This window comes from Lathyrus oleraceus, chromosome 2, assembly GCF_024323335.1.
Source record: "Lathyrus oleraceus cultivar Zhongwan6 chromosome 2, CAAS_Psat_ZW6_1.0, whole genome shotgun sequence".
Classification (NCBI taxonomy): domain Eukaryota; kingdom Viridiplantae; phylum Streptophyta; class Magnoliopsida; order Fabales; family Fabaceae; genus Lathyrus; species Lathyrus oleraceus.
In genome coordinates this window covers 246,969,584-246,987,395 of record NC_066580.1, presented here as the reverse complement: position 1 = coordinate 246,987,395, position 17,812 = coordinate 246,969,584, and positions in this window count along the sequence as shown.

The window sequence follows — 17,812 nt, the reverse complement described above, 5'->3', positions numbered from 1 at the left end:
CTCAAGGGCAAAAAGGCAGTCCTTGACGAAGGAACCGCGCTACCTGCAGGGATACGAACACATACAAAACAAACATGTATAAAGTAAATGTGCCAACAAGGGGCTCAGAAGTAAATAAACAAAAGAAAACAAATGCCTCCTATCGAGGTCTTCCAGCTAAGAAAGCGATAAAATGCGGAAAAGAGGTAAAAGTACCACACGGATAAGGATCCGAAGTAACAACAATTAAAGGAGTAAGAAACCCAGGGATCTCCCAAGCTGATGCCATCAAAGAAAGGTGAGTCAATACAGGTAATCGGAATGAACCTCCAGGGGGTATCCCACAAATAAAGTGGGAAAACCACGCAAACCATCTCTGCAAGAGTCTGTGAGCCCTCACAAAAACTCAACAAAAGGGTTAGTGAAACACGATAAGCATTTTTTTCATGGATAACAGTATGGTTTCAGAAACGTCAAACCCTGATGGGAGAGACCGGTTGAAATCAAATGACACGACTGGGTTTGCAAGGCAATGTTAGGGTTTGCGTGAGATGAAAGTGTGTGAGTCAGATTGAATTTTTCAGAGCTTCCTGGGGGTTGCTCTGAGTTCTCTGTCAGGTTTTGTCCAGGGTTTTGTTCCAAGGAAACCTCAGAGTATTTTGCTTCCCTTCCTTTTTCTGTATGATCTCCCTCTTTTATAACCTGATTTTCATGGCTTTGTGGGCTCAAATGAGAGAGGTCCAAGACCAGGTTTTTCTATTATATTTTATTTAGTATTATTTTTATTATTATTTTTATTTTTTTATTTTTTTGTAAATTCTTTTATTTTTTTCGTTTTTTTTATTTTTTATTTTTTTTTAAAGTTTCTTGGATCTAATTCTGATTGACATGATGAAATGCAATATGAAATGCTAAATGAATGCATGAATGAGGAGGGCAAATTTTGGGGTGTTATAGCTGCCCCTATTCAATCATCAGCTAACCCGAGTAGGATGAAAGCGAACAGCTTATCAGACAAACGGGGTGAGCTGTGATTGAATACCAAAGAAAGACCAAAAATTTGCGCTCCGAGAACACCACAAAAACGCGGAAATACACCGCGCTGTTTATTTTTCTTTCGATCCTCTAGTTGGATCTGAATCAGTCTTCTGGCTTAATCTGGAGTTTCGATCCTCTGGCTGAACCTATACTCAATTTAGTCCTCTGGTTGGATATTAATTTTGATCCTCGGGTTGGATACGATTTTGATCTTCTGGCTAGATCTTCTTCGATCTTCTGGCTAGATCTCCTTCATTTCGATTCTCTGGCTGAATCTATTTCCTTTGATTCTCTGGCTGAATCTACTTCGATCTTCTGGCTAGATCTGAATTGTTGCGATTTTCGATCTTCTGGCTAGATCTTCTTTGTTTCGATTCTCTGGCTGAATCTACTTCGATCTTCTGGCTAGATCTGGATTGTTTTGATGATAAATTCCCATCATTAGGATTCCGCATCTGAGGCATGCGCTGGTTGACCCTCTTTTGAAATCTACACCCAACCTTCATATTAGATATGCAGCTTCGAGAATATTCCACTTTTGGGCTTCATACATATTCTTCGGGCTAGAACATGTTGTAACGACTCCTCAATTAGACTTGGGCTTGCTGGGGAAATAAAGCTTGTAGGCGACTTCACTGGGGAATCTTCAAATTGAGCCTTAGGCTGGCTTACTGGAACACGATTCTCAGGCTGAATCTTCGAAATGACCCTCAGGCTGGATCACTGGAACACGATTCTCAGGCTGAATCTTCGAAATGACCCTCAGGCTGGATCACTGGAACACGATTCTCAGGCTGAATCTTCAAAATGAACCTCAGGCCGGATCACTGGAAAACGATTCTCAGGCTAAATCTTCGAAATGACCCTCAGGCTGGATCACTGGAAAACGATTCTCAGGCTGAATCTTCAAAACGACCTTCAGGCTGGATCACTGGAAAACGATTCTCAGGCTGAATCTTCGAAATGACCCTCAGGTTGGATCACTGGAAAAGGATTCTCAGGCTGAATCTTCAAAACGACCCTCAGGCTGGAACACTCACGCTTGATCCTCTGGCTGGATCTCATGACCTTGGTTGTAAAGTAATTCTTCAGTCTGCTTGGAAGAACCTGTTTATCAGCTTATGCGTATGCTTGATATGATATGCATGCAAATGCAAATGTTATGCATGGTGTAAAAAGAAATCTGCTTGGGGAAGCAAACTCCGGTAGGGAACAGATCGCTGTATCAATCCTTGAATGCTCTGTGGGGAATGATCTGTCTGCCGGGACCAATGAGCCACCAAAAATAAATGGGCTGCTTGAAAAGTTGACCTTGCGGGGGGAGTATCAACTATGGAAACTTTGCTCGGCGAGGCTCTGTGAGGAGAGTCTGTGGGGAAAACACTTCCTGGGGAAATGTCGTAGGAAACGACCTTTGCTGGGGATATGAACTTGCTAATCGCCCTCAAGCTGGGGATTAACAAATCTGTTAAAAATAATCTGTTGGGGAATGAGATGAACACTGGGAACACCACCCTCTCATCTGTTGGTTATGCAACCACTCCGCTGTTGCTAGGAAGATACAGTCTGACACTGTCAACTCCGCTGGGGATATATAGTCTGGGTACTGTCAACTCTGCTGGGGAACATGCTCTGATGAGGAGAGACTTTGTCAACCGCTTGGGGATGAGGATTCATGACTTGGCATCCGGTTCCTGTGACCTGCAACCAAAAATACACATATGCCTCGGGGGAATTACTCGGTTTGAATTCATCGTCCGGGATTAAGCACATTCAAAGCAATTTTAAATGTTTTCCTGTGCAAATCATCTACAAAATCCACCATTATGTTCATATACAATATGTTTTATCAAAAATTCGGACATTTTTGCAAACAAAATGATAAACAAAAAATAAAGAGGCTCTTTAACTGAATTATTCGACTCTTACTGGGGAGAAAATTTGTGCCAGGAACAGGCGAGGGTATCAGGAAGCTGATCCCTGAAAAGAGGTAATCGCTATAAAAAGAGAACTATCCTAATGGCAATGGGGATACGGGGTCCCACCGAGTTTCGACTCTGCTATGGCTCGTATGTCCTCAAGACGCTCTGCTCATCTTACTTTCTGAAGTGGATGATTAGTCGATCTTTAACCTTCGAAGATTGCTGGATTGAATGAAACGGTGATATAACACTGATGAACTCAGATCGCAGTCATTCGCTTATTCCCTAACTTTTGCCTGGATCGCCCCCTTTTCGGGTTTTCAATCCACCGGGATACCCATTTTTGCCTGAGCCGCCCTTTTGGGTTTTCGACTCACCGGGTGTACTCTTTTTTATATCCCTAATTTTTGCCCGAACCTCTTTATTCTTTTTTTTTGGTTCGTCGGGATGCCCTTTTTTTGCCTGGACTATTCTTTTTTATCGTCCAGCGGGTCTATTTTATGCGAAGTATTTTTTTTAAACTGCGTCTGAGTTAATAGGGGACGGGAATCCTTCGCCATCCATGGTTGTTAGCATCAAAGCTCCGCCATAGAAAATCCTTTTAACCACGTGCGGACCCTCATAGTTCGGTGTCCATTTGCCCCTGTGATCTGTGTTGGGAGGAAGAAATCTTTTGAGTACCAATTCACCGACTTGATACCCCCGAGGGCGCACTTTCTGACCAAATGCTTTCTTCATTCGTCTCTGACCGAGATACGTCAATTCTGGGTACGTAGTTCCAGCATAGCACCTTAATCATCGAAGACAAGGTAAGCAAAGCATCAGTAAATTAGTTTTCTTCAAAAGAAAGTCAACAATCTTCTCGTGTAATCTCTGTAAGGAGCCAGATGAGGCTGAGGTGTATACCATTTCCCGTTGGTTTGATTGATGACCAAAGTTGAATCCCTGTATACATCCAGGGTTTTAATCTGTATATCGACGACTTCCTCAAGTCTTAGGATACAAGCTTCGTATTCGGCTTCATTGTTGGTGCAGGGAAAAGTTATTCTGACACCAAATGGCATATGAACCCCCTTCCGGTGTGATCAACACTACACCAACTCCGCGACCATTGACGTGGACCGCCCCATCAAACATCATAACCCATTTGGATTTAGGGTCAGGCCCCTCCTCCGGGAGTGGTTCCTCTCAATCTTTCGATTTGAGAAACATGATGTCCTCATCAGGAAAGTCAAACCTCATAGGTTGGTAATCATCAATCGGTTGCTCTGCAAGATAGTCTGACAAGACACTTCCTTTGATGGCTTTTTGTGAAGTGTATTGGATGTCATACTCTGTCAGTATCATTTGTCACCTAGTAACCTTTCCGGTAAGTGCTGGCTTTTCAAAAATATACTTGACTGGATCCATTTTTGATATCAATAGAGTCATGTGAGTCAACATATACTGTCTTAGTCGGCGAGCAGCCCATGCCAAAGCGCGGCAAGTTTTCTCGAGCAATGAGTATCTTTGTTCACAGTCGGTAAACTTTTGCTAAGGTAGTATATTGCATGCTCTTTTCGACCTGACTCGTCATGCTGACCGAGCACACAACCCATTGACCTTTTTAACACAGTCAAGTACATGATCAACGGTCTTTCCTCTCGGCCTGTAGACTTGCCCCGATCTTGATCTCTTTCTTGTCGTCTGCGGTACCGATGTTGACGGTCTCAATCACCTCCTGATAAGGTGTAATAGCTCGGTCCTCCTGTTTCAACAATCTGGCTAACCCTTCAGGCAATTTACAATCTTCCTCAACCCCTTCTTCGGCTTAATAGATAGGATTGTCGAAGTCATACTTGGCCATAGCAGTGTCGTTAGTAGTGAGATCCGGGTGGTCAGCTCTGCATGATGGAGGATCATGCTTTACCTTAGAATGAGAGATTTTTTTTTTGGAAAGAAAGAAAAAACGAAAAAAGAAACATTGCCATTTTTTTTGTGAAAGTAGAAAAAAACTGAAAGAAAGAGAACACAAAATTGTTTGCAAAAGCCGTCCTTTATTGATGATAAAAATAATTGCGAAATGTAACTAAATGGATGGCCCTACAAATGAGCCGTTACACCTTGGGCAAAGTGTAAGACTTTATTATGCATGTAATAAAGGAAAACAATAAAAATCACTCTTTTAGTAGAGTAACCCGGACGGTTTTTTCAGACGACCAATTGTCGGGCTTTTCTCCCGGGACACACGGGCGAATCCAGCTATCTAAGTCACAGTCGCTGTCAGCCTTGTCTTCATCTGCAGCATTGACGATGTGGGGAGAAACCAAACCCCCACTGGAGAGAGTACCGGTTTCATTCTTCTAAGATCCCAAAGCATACCCCAATCCAAACTTGTCTTCTTTGATGACTGGCTCCACAAATTTTCCCCAGCCTTGGGCATTACCAGCTTTAACCACTTCGACAGCTTGCTTGTATGAAGAGATAGAAGTCCCGACCTTCTCAAACTCAGGTGAAAAGACAACTTCGGGCGCGACCTCATTGATGTTTATGGCTTCGAAGCCCTGACACAGCATCTCATGCATCTCGTCGTCCATCTCTACATACTTAAATGTAGACAGGTGGCTAACAAAAATATCCTCTTCACCACAGACAGTGACGACCTGACCTTCTAGTTCATATTTGAGCTTCTGGTGGAGGGTAGAAGTAACATCACCGGCAACATGAATCCAAGGCCGACCTAGCAGACAGCTATAGGCAGGCTGGATATCCATCACATAAAAGGTACTCTTGAATACCTGCGGTCCAATCTTAACTGGCAACTCAACTTCGCCAAAGACAGCTCTCTTAGAGCCATCAAAAGCCCTCACAACTAAGTTACTTGGCCTCAGGATGGTGTCATCGCAATCCAACTTCGTTAAGGCTTTCTTTGGAAGAACGTTCAGAGAAGAGCCTGTATCAACCAAAACATGGGAAAGCATCACCCCTTTGCACTCCATTGTGATATGCAAGGCTTTGTTGTGATTCCTGCCCTCAGATGTCAGGTCATTATCGGTGAAACCTAGCCCCCGGCTAGCATTTACATTGGAAACTACCGAATACAGCTGGTTAACAGTTATCTCCGGTGGAACATAGGCCATATTCAATACTTTCAACAAGGCTGCTCTGTGCGCCTCGGAGCACAGCAATAGTGAGAGAATGGAGATCTTTAAGGGTGTCTGATTTAGCTGGTCGACTACCTTGTAGTCACTTTTCTTGATAATCCTCATAAACTCATCCACTTCCTTCTCGAATGCGGTCTTAGGAGGATCTTCCTTAGTAGTAACCTCTTTGGCGGCCATCTATTTTCCTTTAGCCTTGGCAGCTGCCTCGGCTTCAGTATTCGCGCGTAATGTTGATGGTGCAAATAGGCGTCCACTACGAGTGAAGCCACCAACCCCTCCAACATTGTCTACAGCGGAGCTACCAATGTCAATGTCTTCTTCGTTAACTTTCTGCCCCTGGTAGTAGATATCAGCCCCATAGTGCCACGGGATAGCACTGTCTTTCTCATACGGAACGGGTCCTGGTATTGTGATGGTGATCGGACCAACCAAAGTCGGTTGAGGGCTGTCAGAGTAAATTGCAACTGGTGCTGAACTTTCGATGTTCACCGCTTCTGGTTCTGTACTTTCTGTGAAATATATTGTTGTCGGAGCGAGTCTCTCGGGAACATATATTTCTTCAGGAGTGAAATAAAACGTCACCGTCGATACATCATTCTTCACTGGACGGGCCTGATCGAACTGAAGACAACCTTCATCTATCAATTGCTGAATACCCCTTCTCACACTGTCACATCCGTTTTCGGCAGCTTGACAATTTCTGCACTCTTCCCCACAGCCCGGGAAAATCTGTCCTTTCAGAAGTCGGTCTTTAACCACCGATAGCGAAGTCTTCACTTTAGTCACATCAGAAACCAAATTCAAAGTTTCCCCACTATCAACAACATTAATCCTCTGCCCGCCGTGAGCCGGCATCGGGTTCTGGATAATATTAGGCACCGGAGCAAAATTGATAGCCTGGGCATCTCTCAAATCTTGTACCTTTAACTGGAGAGCCTTGCAATTATCTGTAGTATGGCCAGGTGCGTTGGAGTGAAAAGCACATCTGGCGTTGACATCATAACCTCTAGGCAAATTATTGGGATCGATTGGTGGGGCCAGAGTTCTCAATGTAACCAGATTCATGTCAATCAGCTTGGGAAGTAATACTGAATAAGGCATTGGGATTGGCTCGATGACCCGGTCCGTCTGCCTTGGACGTTGTTGATAGTGTCTCTGCTGACCCGGATTACCTCCTTGTTGTTGATTGTTGTACCTGGGTTGTTGTTGCGGATGATATTGCGGTTGAGGAACAGGTGTTGGAATAATGGCTGCGACCACTTGATCTTGATAATAATTAGGGTGTCCTCTACCTCTGCTTCTGCCGACATACACAACGCTTGCCTCGCCTTCTTTTCTTCTCTGACCGTTACCAGCAAACGGTCTCTTGGGACCTGATGAGTTGGAAGCACTATTGTCTTGAATTCGGCCCATCTTCAACAGACTCTCGATTCTTTCTCCAGCAATTACTATCTTTGCAAAGCTGATTGACAGGCAAGCAGCCAATCTCTCAATATAATTGCCTTGAAGAGTGTTCATGAACATGTCCGCCATCTCCCTTTCAGACATAGGGGGTTGGCCGGACGCAGCAATCTGTCTCCAACGCTGAGCATACTCTCTAAAGGTTTCCTTGGCAGTCTGAGACATACCTTGCAACAAGGTCCGATTTGGAGCCATGTCCAATTTGTATTGATATTGCTTGACAAAAGCCTCTGCCAAGTCTTTCCAGCTCTTGATGGTAGTACGAGACAAATGAGAATACCATTCACGAGAAGCTCCTGTTAGACTGTCTTCAAAATAGTACATCCACAACTTTTCATCTTCCGTGTGAGCTCCCAACCTTCCCAGATAAGATTGGAGATGAGTGCGTGGGCAAGAAGCCCCGTTGTATTTCTCAAAAGTAGGGGGTTTGAACTTGTGAGGAACCCTTACTCCCTGAACCAAACCAAGATTTGTGACATCAAAGCCTAAGGAATTTTGAGACTCCAAAGATTTGAGCTTCTCAGCAAGCTCATCCATACGGCGAGTGGTCTCGAGGGCCTCGTCGTGCAAAGAAAATTGATCATACTGATAATCTTCAGTAATGGGGCGCCCGTTAATCCGAATTCCTTGATTCACATTGTACCTTCCGCCAATACCATTTCCAACATTCCCTGTGTTGCCAACATTACCCGGGTTTCTATCAGCATTTGCGTTACCCGCGTTACCAGTGTTCACAGGGTTATTAGCGTTCCCAGGGTTACCAGGGTTTCCCTCAGCATTTGGTATCTCCACCTCCGGATCGGGTCTCGGTTGCTCAACCAATTCCCTCAGCTTTTCCTGGCCTTCTGCCATACCAGTCATCAATGTCATGAACTGATCCATCCTTTCACGCATATCAGCCAGCTCTTTCTGTACTTGGTCCATCGCTAGCTGTGGACGATTTTCCTTTGTCGGGTACCTGTGGACTCGCTTGGGACCAATAACTGCCTGATACAGGAAACAAACATTAGACACTGCGGTGACACCTGCAAAACAGACAAGGGTTAATATGCATGGTATGCGATGCACTGCTTGTTCAGTTTTAAGGCACCCCCATTTTGAAAGGGAATACCCTGCAAATGAATAAGCATGAGATGTTGGATGCAAATATGCAGATGATGTTATGCAATGCAAAGGCATGTCAATCAGAATTGATGGATCCGCTTGAACATCTGTCAGGTTGCACTGCCTGGAGAGAAATTCACTGAGGAATATAATACAAGACCAAAACGCTGCTCCAGAAAACCGGGTTGGTTGGAGGTTAAGGTTTCCTGAATTTAGCCCGCCCCTCACTAGTAGGTTCTAAGAACAGAAGTTCGTCAGCTTCAGCCCTTCCGTCGCGAATAATACGTTTACCAGTGAAGGTTTGGTATTATTACGGGACAAAAGACCTCCATTGACACCCCTCAACAGGACATCCTAATAGCAAGTTCCCAGTCTCGGGATCCTCGGATTGAGCAGCGAGAATGCACCCACCAGAGCTAACATAATCACGTCTCGGAGGAGAGGCCTCGACTGAGTTCTCGGGAAATGGTCACCAGAGTCGACGATTTCTAGAGGAATATCCTGCCGTTACGGAACACCCGTAAGACATAATATATCCAGAAGAAACCTCGTCTGGGTGTGGTTCTTCACGAACGACTTAACGTAGCAACACGCCACGCAAGCCTCATGATTATCCACTCTAAAACCTGTGTGTACACTCAAGCCTGGGTAATGGGCTTATCTCTCATAGAACACCCCATCCCAACAAACAAACAAACAGATCCAACAGATACAACAGATGCATGCAAGCAGGTAAGCAAATAAATGTACAAAAGCATGAACACCCAATAAACAAGAAATCACACAAGTTAGGAGGGACTCGCTTAGGGAAGATGGACCAGCAAGAGGTCAACTTCTCTCAATCCCCAGCAGAGTCGCCAGCTGTCGCAACCTGAAAAATACAGTGCGCGAAAAAAACAACCGGCGAAAGAAAATGACAGAAGAGTCGCCACCGTGCGTTATTCATCCCAAAGGAGGGAAAGGAAACGCTCGAAGTAAACCTGAAAAAGGAAAGGACAAGACGGGGTCTCGCAACCAAATCTTGGGTTCGGGAGTCGGTTATGCGAAGGGAAGTTATTAGCACCCCTACGCATCCGTAGTACTCTACGGGATCCACTTTTGTAGTTCTTGTCTAAAGGGTGTGGGTTTATCTAATGCGTCATTTACTAAAAAAAAGGGGTTAAATAAAAATGACTCGCGCGGATGTCGCATCCACTGCATACGTATCTCATCTGAATATGAGAATCAGAGTCTTCGTAGCTCGGCTACCTAGGGGTTAAGGGTAATTGTGCTCGCTAAGACATCGCGTCTTATGCCTACGTATCTCATCTGGCCTGAGAATCAGTGCAAAACGTAGTTCGGCTAACTATGGGGTTATGGATTGGGTTTTGGACGAACGACGTCACTACGCAATCTACCGGATGCTCGACCTTTGGAGACTTACTCGCCTGTAGTAGAAGGAGTTAACGTGTTGCTTTGGGTTTTAGGGTTTGGGATGCTCAAGGGCAAAAAGGCAATCCTTGACGAAGGAACCATGCTACCTGCAGGGATACGAACACATACAAAACAAACATGTATAAAGTAAATGTGCCAACAAGGGGCTCAGAAGTAAATAAACAAAAGAAAACAAATGCCTCCTATCGAGGTCTTCCAGCTAAGAAAGCGATAAAATGCGGAAAAGAGGTAAAAGTACCACACGGATAAGGATCCGAAGTAACAGCAATTAAAGGAGTAAGAAACCCAGGGATCTCCCAAGCTGATGCCATCAAAGAAAGGTGAGTCAGTACAGGTAATCGGAATGAACCTCCAGGGGGTATCCCACAAATAAAGTGGGAAAACCACACAAACCATCTCTGCAAGAGTCTGTGAGCCCTCACAAAAACTCAACAAAAGGGTTAGTGAAACACGATAAGCATTTTTTTCATGGATAACAGTATGGTTTCAGAAACCTCAAACCCTGATGGGAGAGACCGGTTGAAATCAAATGACACGGCTGGGTTTGCAAGGCAATGTTAGGGTTTGCGTGAGATGAAAGTGTGTGAGTCAGATTGAATTTTTCAAAGTTGCCTGGGGGTTGCTCTGAGTTCTCTGTCAGGTTTCTCTTCAGGTTTTGTCCAGGGTTTTGTTCCAAGGAAACCTCAGAGTATTTTGCTTCCCTTCCTTTTTCTGTCTGATCTCCCTTTTTTATAACCTGATTTTCATGGCTTTGTGGGCTCAAATGAGAGAGGTCCAAGTCCAAGTTTTTCTATTATATTTTATTTATTATTATTTTTATTTATTTATTTATTTATTTGTAAAAAAATATTTTTTTTTTCGTTTTTTTTTTGTTTTTTTTTGTTTTTGTTTTTGTTTTTTTTAAAGTTTCTTGGATCTAATTCTGATTGACATGATGAAATGCAATATGAAATGCTAAATGAATGCATGAATGAGGAGGGAAAATTTTGGGGTGTTACACCTACCAAAGAGATTTGCTATGAAGGTCACAGCCATAGAAGAGGCTCAAGATATCTGTAATATGAAGGTGGATGAGCTCATTGGTTCTCTCCAAACCTTTGAAATGGGCTTATGTGAGGATGCTGAAAAGAAGAACAAAAGCATAGCTTTTGTATCAAATACTGAAGAGAATTCAGAAGAAGGAAACATTGGAGGAAATGAAAGCATTTCAGAAGCCATAGCCATGCTTGGAAGACAGTTCAACAAGTTCATCAAGAAGGTTGATCAACAGGGTAGACCTAATGTCAAGAACTCTTCATATGATATCAGTAGAAAGTCAAAATATGAAGAAAATGTCACTCAAGGCAAGGGAATCCAGTGTCATGGATGTGAAGGGTATGGTCATATTAAAGCTGAATGCCCTACCTTTCTCAAGATGCAAAAGAAAGGGCTATTTGTCACCTGGTCAGAAGGAGACTCTGAGAGTGAATCTGAAGGAGAATCTGCCAAACATGTCACTGCTCTGACCAGTGTTTGTGCCTCAGATGATGACTCAAGCGGAGATGAGCTTACCTTGGATGAACTTGCTGCTTCATATAAAGACATATGTGTTAAAAGTGCAGAAGTGTGTATCCAAGGAGAAAAGCAGAAGAAACTCATCAAAGAGCTGGAAGCTGAGAAACAGAAGCAGCTGAAAGTCATAGATGGTCTGAATGGTGAGATATCTTTGCTGACATCTAAGCTAGAACGAGTGACTCAATCCATCAGAATGTTGAATAAAGGAACTGACACCTTGGAAGAGATTCTAAAGGTGGGACAGAAGTCAGGAACCATGTCTGGTTTAGGCTTTGCTAAGAAATCTTCAACTGAACTCAAAAGATCAAATGCTGAAGTTCAGAAATTCAAGAAGAAGTCACAACCGATGTCTCAACATCAGGGAACCAGAATGAGTAATCATCAGAAGAAGAAATTTCAGAGATGGAGATGTCATTACTGTGGTAGATTTGGCCACATAAAACCCTTCTGCTACAGGCTGCATGGTTATCCTAACCAGACTACTCAAGTCAGACCCAAGCAGAAGGCTTCTAAGCATAATGCCCCAATTAAGAAACAAAAATGGGTTGCTATTCAGACACCTCAAGTCAGACCTAAGCAGCAGGCATCTAAGCTTAATCTCCCTAGTGAGAATCAACAATGTGTTGCTAAACTAGCCCACACATCTCCAAGGGTATCTACCAGACAAGACTGGTACTTTGATAGTGGCTGCTCAAGACATATGACTGGAATGAGCAACTTATTGGTGGATCTACAACCCCATGCCACCAGGTATGTGACATTTGGTGATGGAGCTAAAGGAGAAGTCAAGGGCGTTGGTAAGCTGGATTGTCCTGGACTTCCAAAACTAAGGAATGTGCTGTTAGTAAAAGGACTAACTGCTAATCTCATCAGCATAAGCCAGCTGTGTGACTAAGGATTCCATGTGCAATTCACTAGGGGAGGATGTGTGGTGTTAAATGGTTGCAATCAGGAAGTGATGATAGGAGCCAGATCCAAAGATAACTGTTATCTATGGGAAGCCAAGGGAGAGCAGGAAGTGAAGCTGGAACATGGAAGACTTGGACAACTTCATTTAAAAGGAATGAAGAAGATCATATCCAAGGGAGCAATTAGAGGAATCCCAAATCTGCTTATGGATAAAAGAACAGACTGTGGAAAATGTATGATTGAAAGCTATGAGTCACTGTCACCTATTGGTCATCATACAAATGATGCAGTAGCAAGGAATAAACAAATGTGGGCATCACTGTCCACTGCAGAAGCTAAGTATCTAGCTTCTGGTAACAGGTGTTCATCACTAGTATGTATGAACCTGATGCAGACTGAGTACAATGTCACTCAGAATGTCATGACATTGAGTGCTACTCAGTTTGACAAAGTTAGGGGCAAAGAAGGAATGTGCGTCTCTGAAAAATTATAGCGACTAATGATGTTAGTTAGTAACTGTTTAGTAAGGCAACTTATTAAACAATTAATAGTGCACTCTGAGTGGTCAACAAATAATAGACATTACTCGTGCAACAAGCGTTTACTATTCCATTGCTTCAACTCTCAGTCTTGCAAACTTTCCTCCAAAGAAACTGTTCAACTCTCCTCCGAGATATTCATCATGTCGCACCAATCCGACTCAACCTCCTACACGACCATGTCTGATTCCCTCAGCACTGAGTCTTGCAACCCTAACCGGAAGGATCCTGTTTCTGACGCTGCAACTTCGTCCCATGCAAGAAGACCTAAAGAAACGGTCTCCGGATTCTCCTTAGCGCTCGCGCTTGATGAACAAACCAGAGAAGATTCAAGGTATGTTCACAATTCCATTGCAACCTTGGTAACTGGAATTCTGTATGGTAATCATAAGGTTCCTGTGGTCTCAGTTCCCCTAAACACGATCATACCTGATAATGTTGCATGTCAAGAAAACGCAGTCGTGTTAAGAAAGAATGTCTCTGACAATGCTGAGCAACCTGATGCTCATGAGGGGTCAAAAATTGACAAACCCTCAGACAATGTGAGAGGTGAGAAGGTCTGTGTCACTCAAGATGTCAGTGACAACCCTAATGCTGACACAGTGAATCTGGAAGAGTTCTCTGATAATGAACTGTTGACCTCAGTTGTCCCTAGCATAGCCAAAAGGGTTAGGACTAGGAGAGAGAAGAAGACTGTGGTGCAGAGGTCCCCAACAAGAGAGGCTGATGTGGCAACTTCTCCCAATCCAAAGGTGACAAAGAGTCCCTCAAAAGGAAAGGACATGGACCTGCAAAATCTTGGAGCAAAGAGGTGCCCAAGAAAATGAAGACCAAGACTGTTGTGGTGGAGTCTGATTCAGATGTCCCATGTGATGTCACAACATCTCTGTCTAAGAAGAAGCCAACCACTAGCAAGCTTGCTGCTAGTGTTCCAGAGGTAACTATTGACAATGGGTCATTCCATCTTGCCTCTAGTATGAGCAGGTGGAAGTATGTCTATCACAACAGGCTAGCCTTGGAGAGGGAACTAGCTCAGAATGCCCTGGAGTGTAAGGAAATTGTGGACCTTATTAAAGAGGCAGGGCTAATGAGAACTGTAACTCACCTCCCAAAATGCTATGAGACTTTGGTGAAGGAGTTCATTGTCAATGTGTCTGAGGAATGTGCAGATGGGAAGCCCAGAGAATTCAGAAAGGTCTATGTGCGAGGCAAGTGTGTGAACTTCTCTCCCTCAGTAATCAATCTGTATTTGGGAAGAGCTGATGTAGTGCAACCAAAGCTTAAAGTGACTGACAACAGAATCTGTCAAGTCATCACTGCAAATTAAGTCAGGAAGTGGCCACTTAAAGGTAAGCTGGTGGCCAGCCAACTCAGTGTGAAGTATGCTATGCTACACAAAGTTGGAGCTGCCAACTGGGTGCCCACAAATCACAAGTCAACTGTGTCTGTGATGCTTGGAAAGTTCATCTATGCTGTTGGAACCAAGGCAAAGTTTGACTATGGAACCTACATCTTTGATCAGACCATGAAACATGCTGGGAGTTTCAGTGTGAAGGGACCTATAGCCTTTCCTTCTCTCATATGTGGCATTGTGCTGAATCAATTCCCAAACATCTTGACAGACAATGACTTTGTGAAAAGAAGAGAGAGTCTGTTGGCCTTCAATTACAAACTGTTCCCGGGTAAGCATGTCCCTGACATTGTCATGACAACTGGAGAAACATCCAATGTTGGCAACCAACCAGATAAAGCTGTTGTCATTGTTGTGCTCAGCGAGACTTGCAAAGAGCTGGAGGCTAGGAAGCTCACTTTGGAAAAACTGATTATTCAATTGGAGATGTCAGCTGAGGATACAGATGGAGCTGCAAGGCAAAGCTCAGAGGGTGAGGAGGAGGCCAGTTCTGATGATGGCACTAATGATGAGGCTGATGAATAAATCATTTTCTGTAATTCTGTCATTTGTGTGTAATTCTGTTTATGTTATGTTGGTCTGTAATTTAAAGTGTTGCTTTGGCAATATTTTTGACAAAAAGGGGGAGTAACACGTGTGATGCCCCAGGACAACAGATTGTTTTGCTAAACAGATATTCAGGACAGATATTCAAGATCCTCTAATCCAGAGGTTGTGCTGCAGCTGATGTTCCACTTCCATGAGTGTGAGTGTGTTTATGTGTGCTGCAATTAGAAGTTTTTATTTAACTTCTGTATGTGTGTTGATATGTGAAGTTTTTATTTAACTTCCATGTGTGTGAGTGTGCTGCTACTCTGAGTGTATTAGCTAGGTTAATTTCCTGCTAGATGTGAGATTTCCGCTACTATGGACTCTGTTGTGAGACCAAAGTGTTTTAGCCAAAAATTTGCCAAAGGGGGAGTTTGTAGATGTTTAATTGGCTGCATTGTATGGTAAAACACTAGCTGGATTCTAATGTCTTGACTGATGTCATGACATGCTGTGGAGATGTTTATTTGACTGCATTGTATGTTAGAATATCTAGCTGTACTCTGATGTCTTGGCTGATGTCATAACATTCTGAGAAGTATACTGCAGGTTTAGCTAATACAGGATTTATTGAATGTCAAACTGGATGTTATGACATTCATCCCTGTCAGCAGATACTGAGGAATAGAACAGTTTGTGTTCTGCTATAACTCAGTATTTATTTTCAGTCTGTTTAATAACAGACCTGGCATAAGGCCTACTGTCTGAATGTCAAACTGGATGTTATGACATTCATCATTGACAGCATATACTGAACAATATGCAGATTGGTTTTCTGCTACATTTCAATATGCAGCTCAGTCTGCTTATCAAGAGGATAACAGACCTGATGTAAGGCTCTATGTGTGAATGTCAAATTGGATGCTTTGACATTTATTAATGTACGCTGATACTGAAGTATGGACAGATTGGTTCTGTACAGTATAGCAAATTTGTACAGTCTGTTTTCAGGAAAAACAAACTTAACATATGGTCTATGTTTTGGACGTCAAACTGAATGTTGTGACATTTATTCCTGACAGCTTATGCTAAATTGTAGGTTGTTTAGTTTTTTTGTTTCAACATTTTTCTCAGGCTATTCTTCAGGAATTCAACAGCTGAGCTAAAATCCAGGAAACCAACAACTAAGCTACAATTAATGAACCTAACAAATAGCCTATTTGTTGGTAACCTTGATGTGGAACTTAGGGGAACTCGCGTGACCTTAAATTCAGGAAAATACAAGTACAAGGCCCAAGTGCTGCAATATAAAAGGATGGCAATCCTTCTTTCAGAACTAGGGGTTTTAGGCGTGAAGATTTTATTTGTCCAATTTACTTCACTGCTGTATTTTTGTGTGTCTTGTATTAGACGTAACTTGTAAGCCAAGCTATTATCACTGCGATGATTGCATTGGTATAGGGTGTTCATTGAGTTGTAAGTGTTGTGTCACTCTAAGCTTTTAAGCGTGAGTGCTGTGTATCTTGATTAAAGCTGTTAAGCACAATCAAGAGTTGTTTGAAGTGTGACTTCACAATTGTCTTTAATCTTAATTAAAGGTTGTAATCACTGAGGTGATTGAGGGGGAGTGAGTAGGAACTCTGATCTTAGTGTAAGATTGAAATTGCATTGGGTAGGTATTAAGTGATATGGTTAACTAGTTGGTTTAAGGTCTGAATTAATACTACTAATAGTGAATTTCCTCCCTGGCTTGGTAGCCCCCAGACGTAGGTCATGTTGGACCGAACTGGGTAAACAATTACTTGTGTTATTTACTTCACTTACTTTTTAAGTTCTGCATAATTCTTGTCTGCGCAGAATTGGATGTAATAACAACCCGTGTGACATCGAAAGTCTGATAACTAGAATTTCAAGTGTAATAAAGAAATGGTTCACATTGGCTCTAAGCATCATATATGGATCCCCATGATCTTCACATGTTATTTTTATCAATAGATCATCAAGAGTTTAGAGTTTATTTTCCTTGGAAACCGTAATTCATTTGGGTATCTTGTTTGACTTCTTCAATAAGTTTCCTTAACAATTGATCAAACATTTCAAGGGATACTTCACATTTTATCATACTATGCATATATGATCCTCCATGAGACCCAAAAGTCAAGAGAATGTCAAGCTAGCAAGATGAGAAAAAGTCAACTGGTCAAAATTGGGGTTCCCTAGACCCTATCTCCTACAATGTTTGTCATATTAAAATGATTCCAAGAGAAACGTTACTCAAAATGACACTCCAAACAACTTTCATGTTGAAGTCTAGAGCTAATTTTGCTTGGAAAGTCATTTTTTATGGTGAAATATTATAGGTCATTTTGTCTGAACCCTAGTTTGAAGGTCAACTTCCCAAGATCATAACTTGCTCAATTTTTATAATATGAAAGCCATTCAAATTGCATGATCAAATTTAATATGTCTAATTCAACTTTTATTCTTGGAGGAAGTTCAAATTCAACTTACAAATGCATGTTCCAAGAGGAAACATTATAGGTCATTTTGGGCCAATACCATTGAACAAGTGATTTTCCTCAACTTCTAAAATGAATAACTCCTTCATGCCAAATCCAAATCAGGTAAAATTTGTGACCAAATTGAATAGGTTTGAAACATATACAACTTTGATTAAGAAACATTTCTAATTTGAAGTCCATAGAAAAAGTTATTGAAGGTGGAAGAAGTGAACATTTGACTTGGGACTTAGAAAATTTTCAAATATGTTTGATTTCCCAAAATTAAATC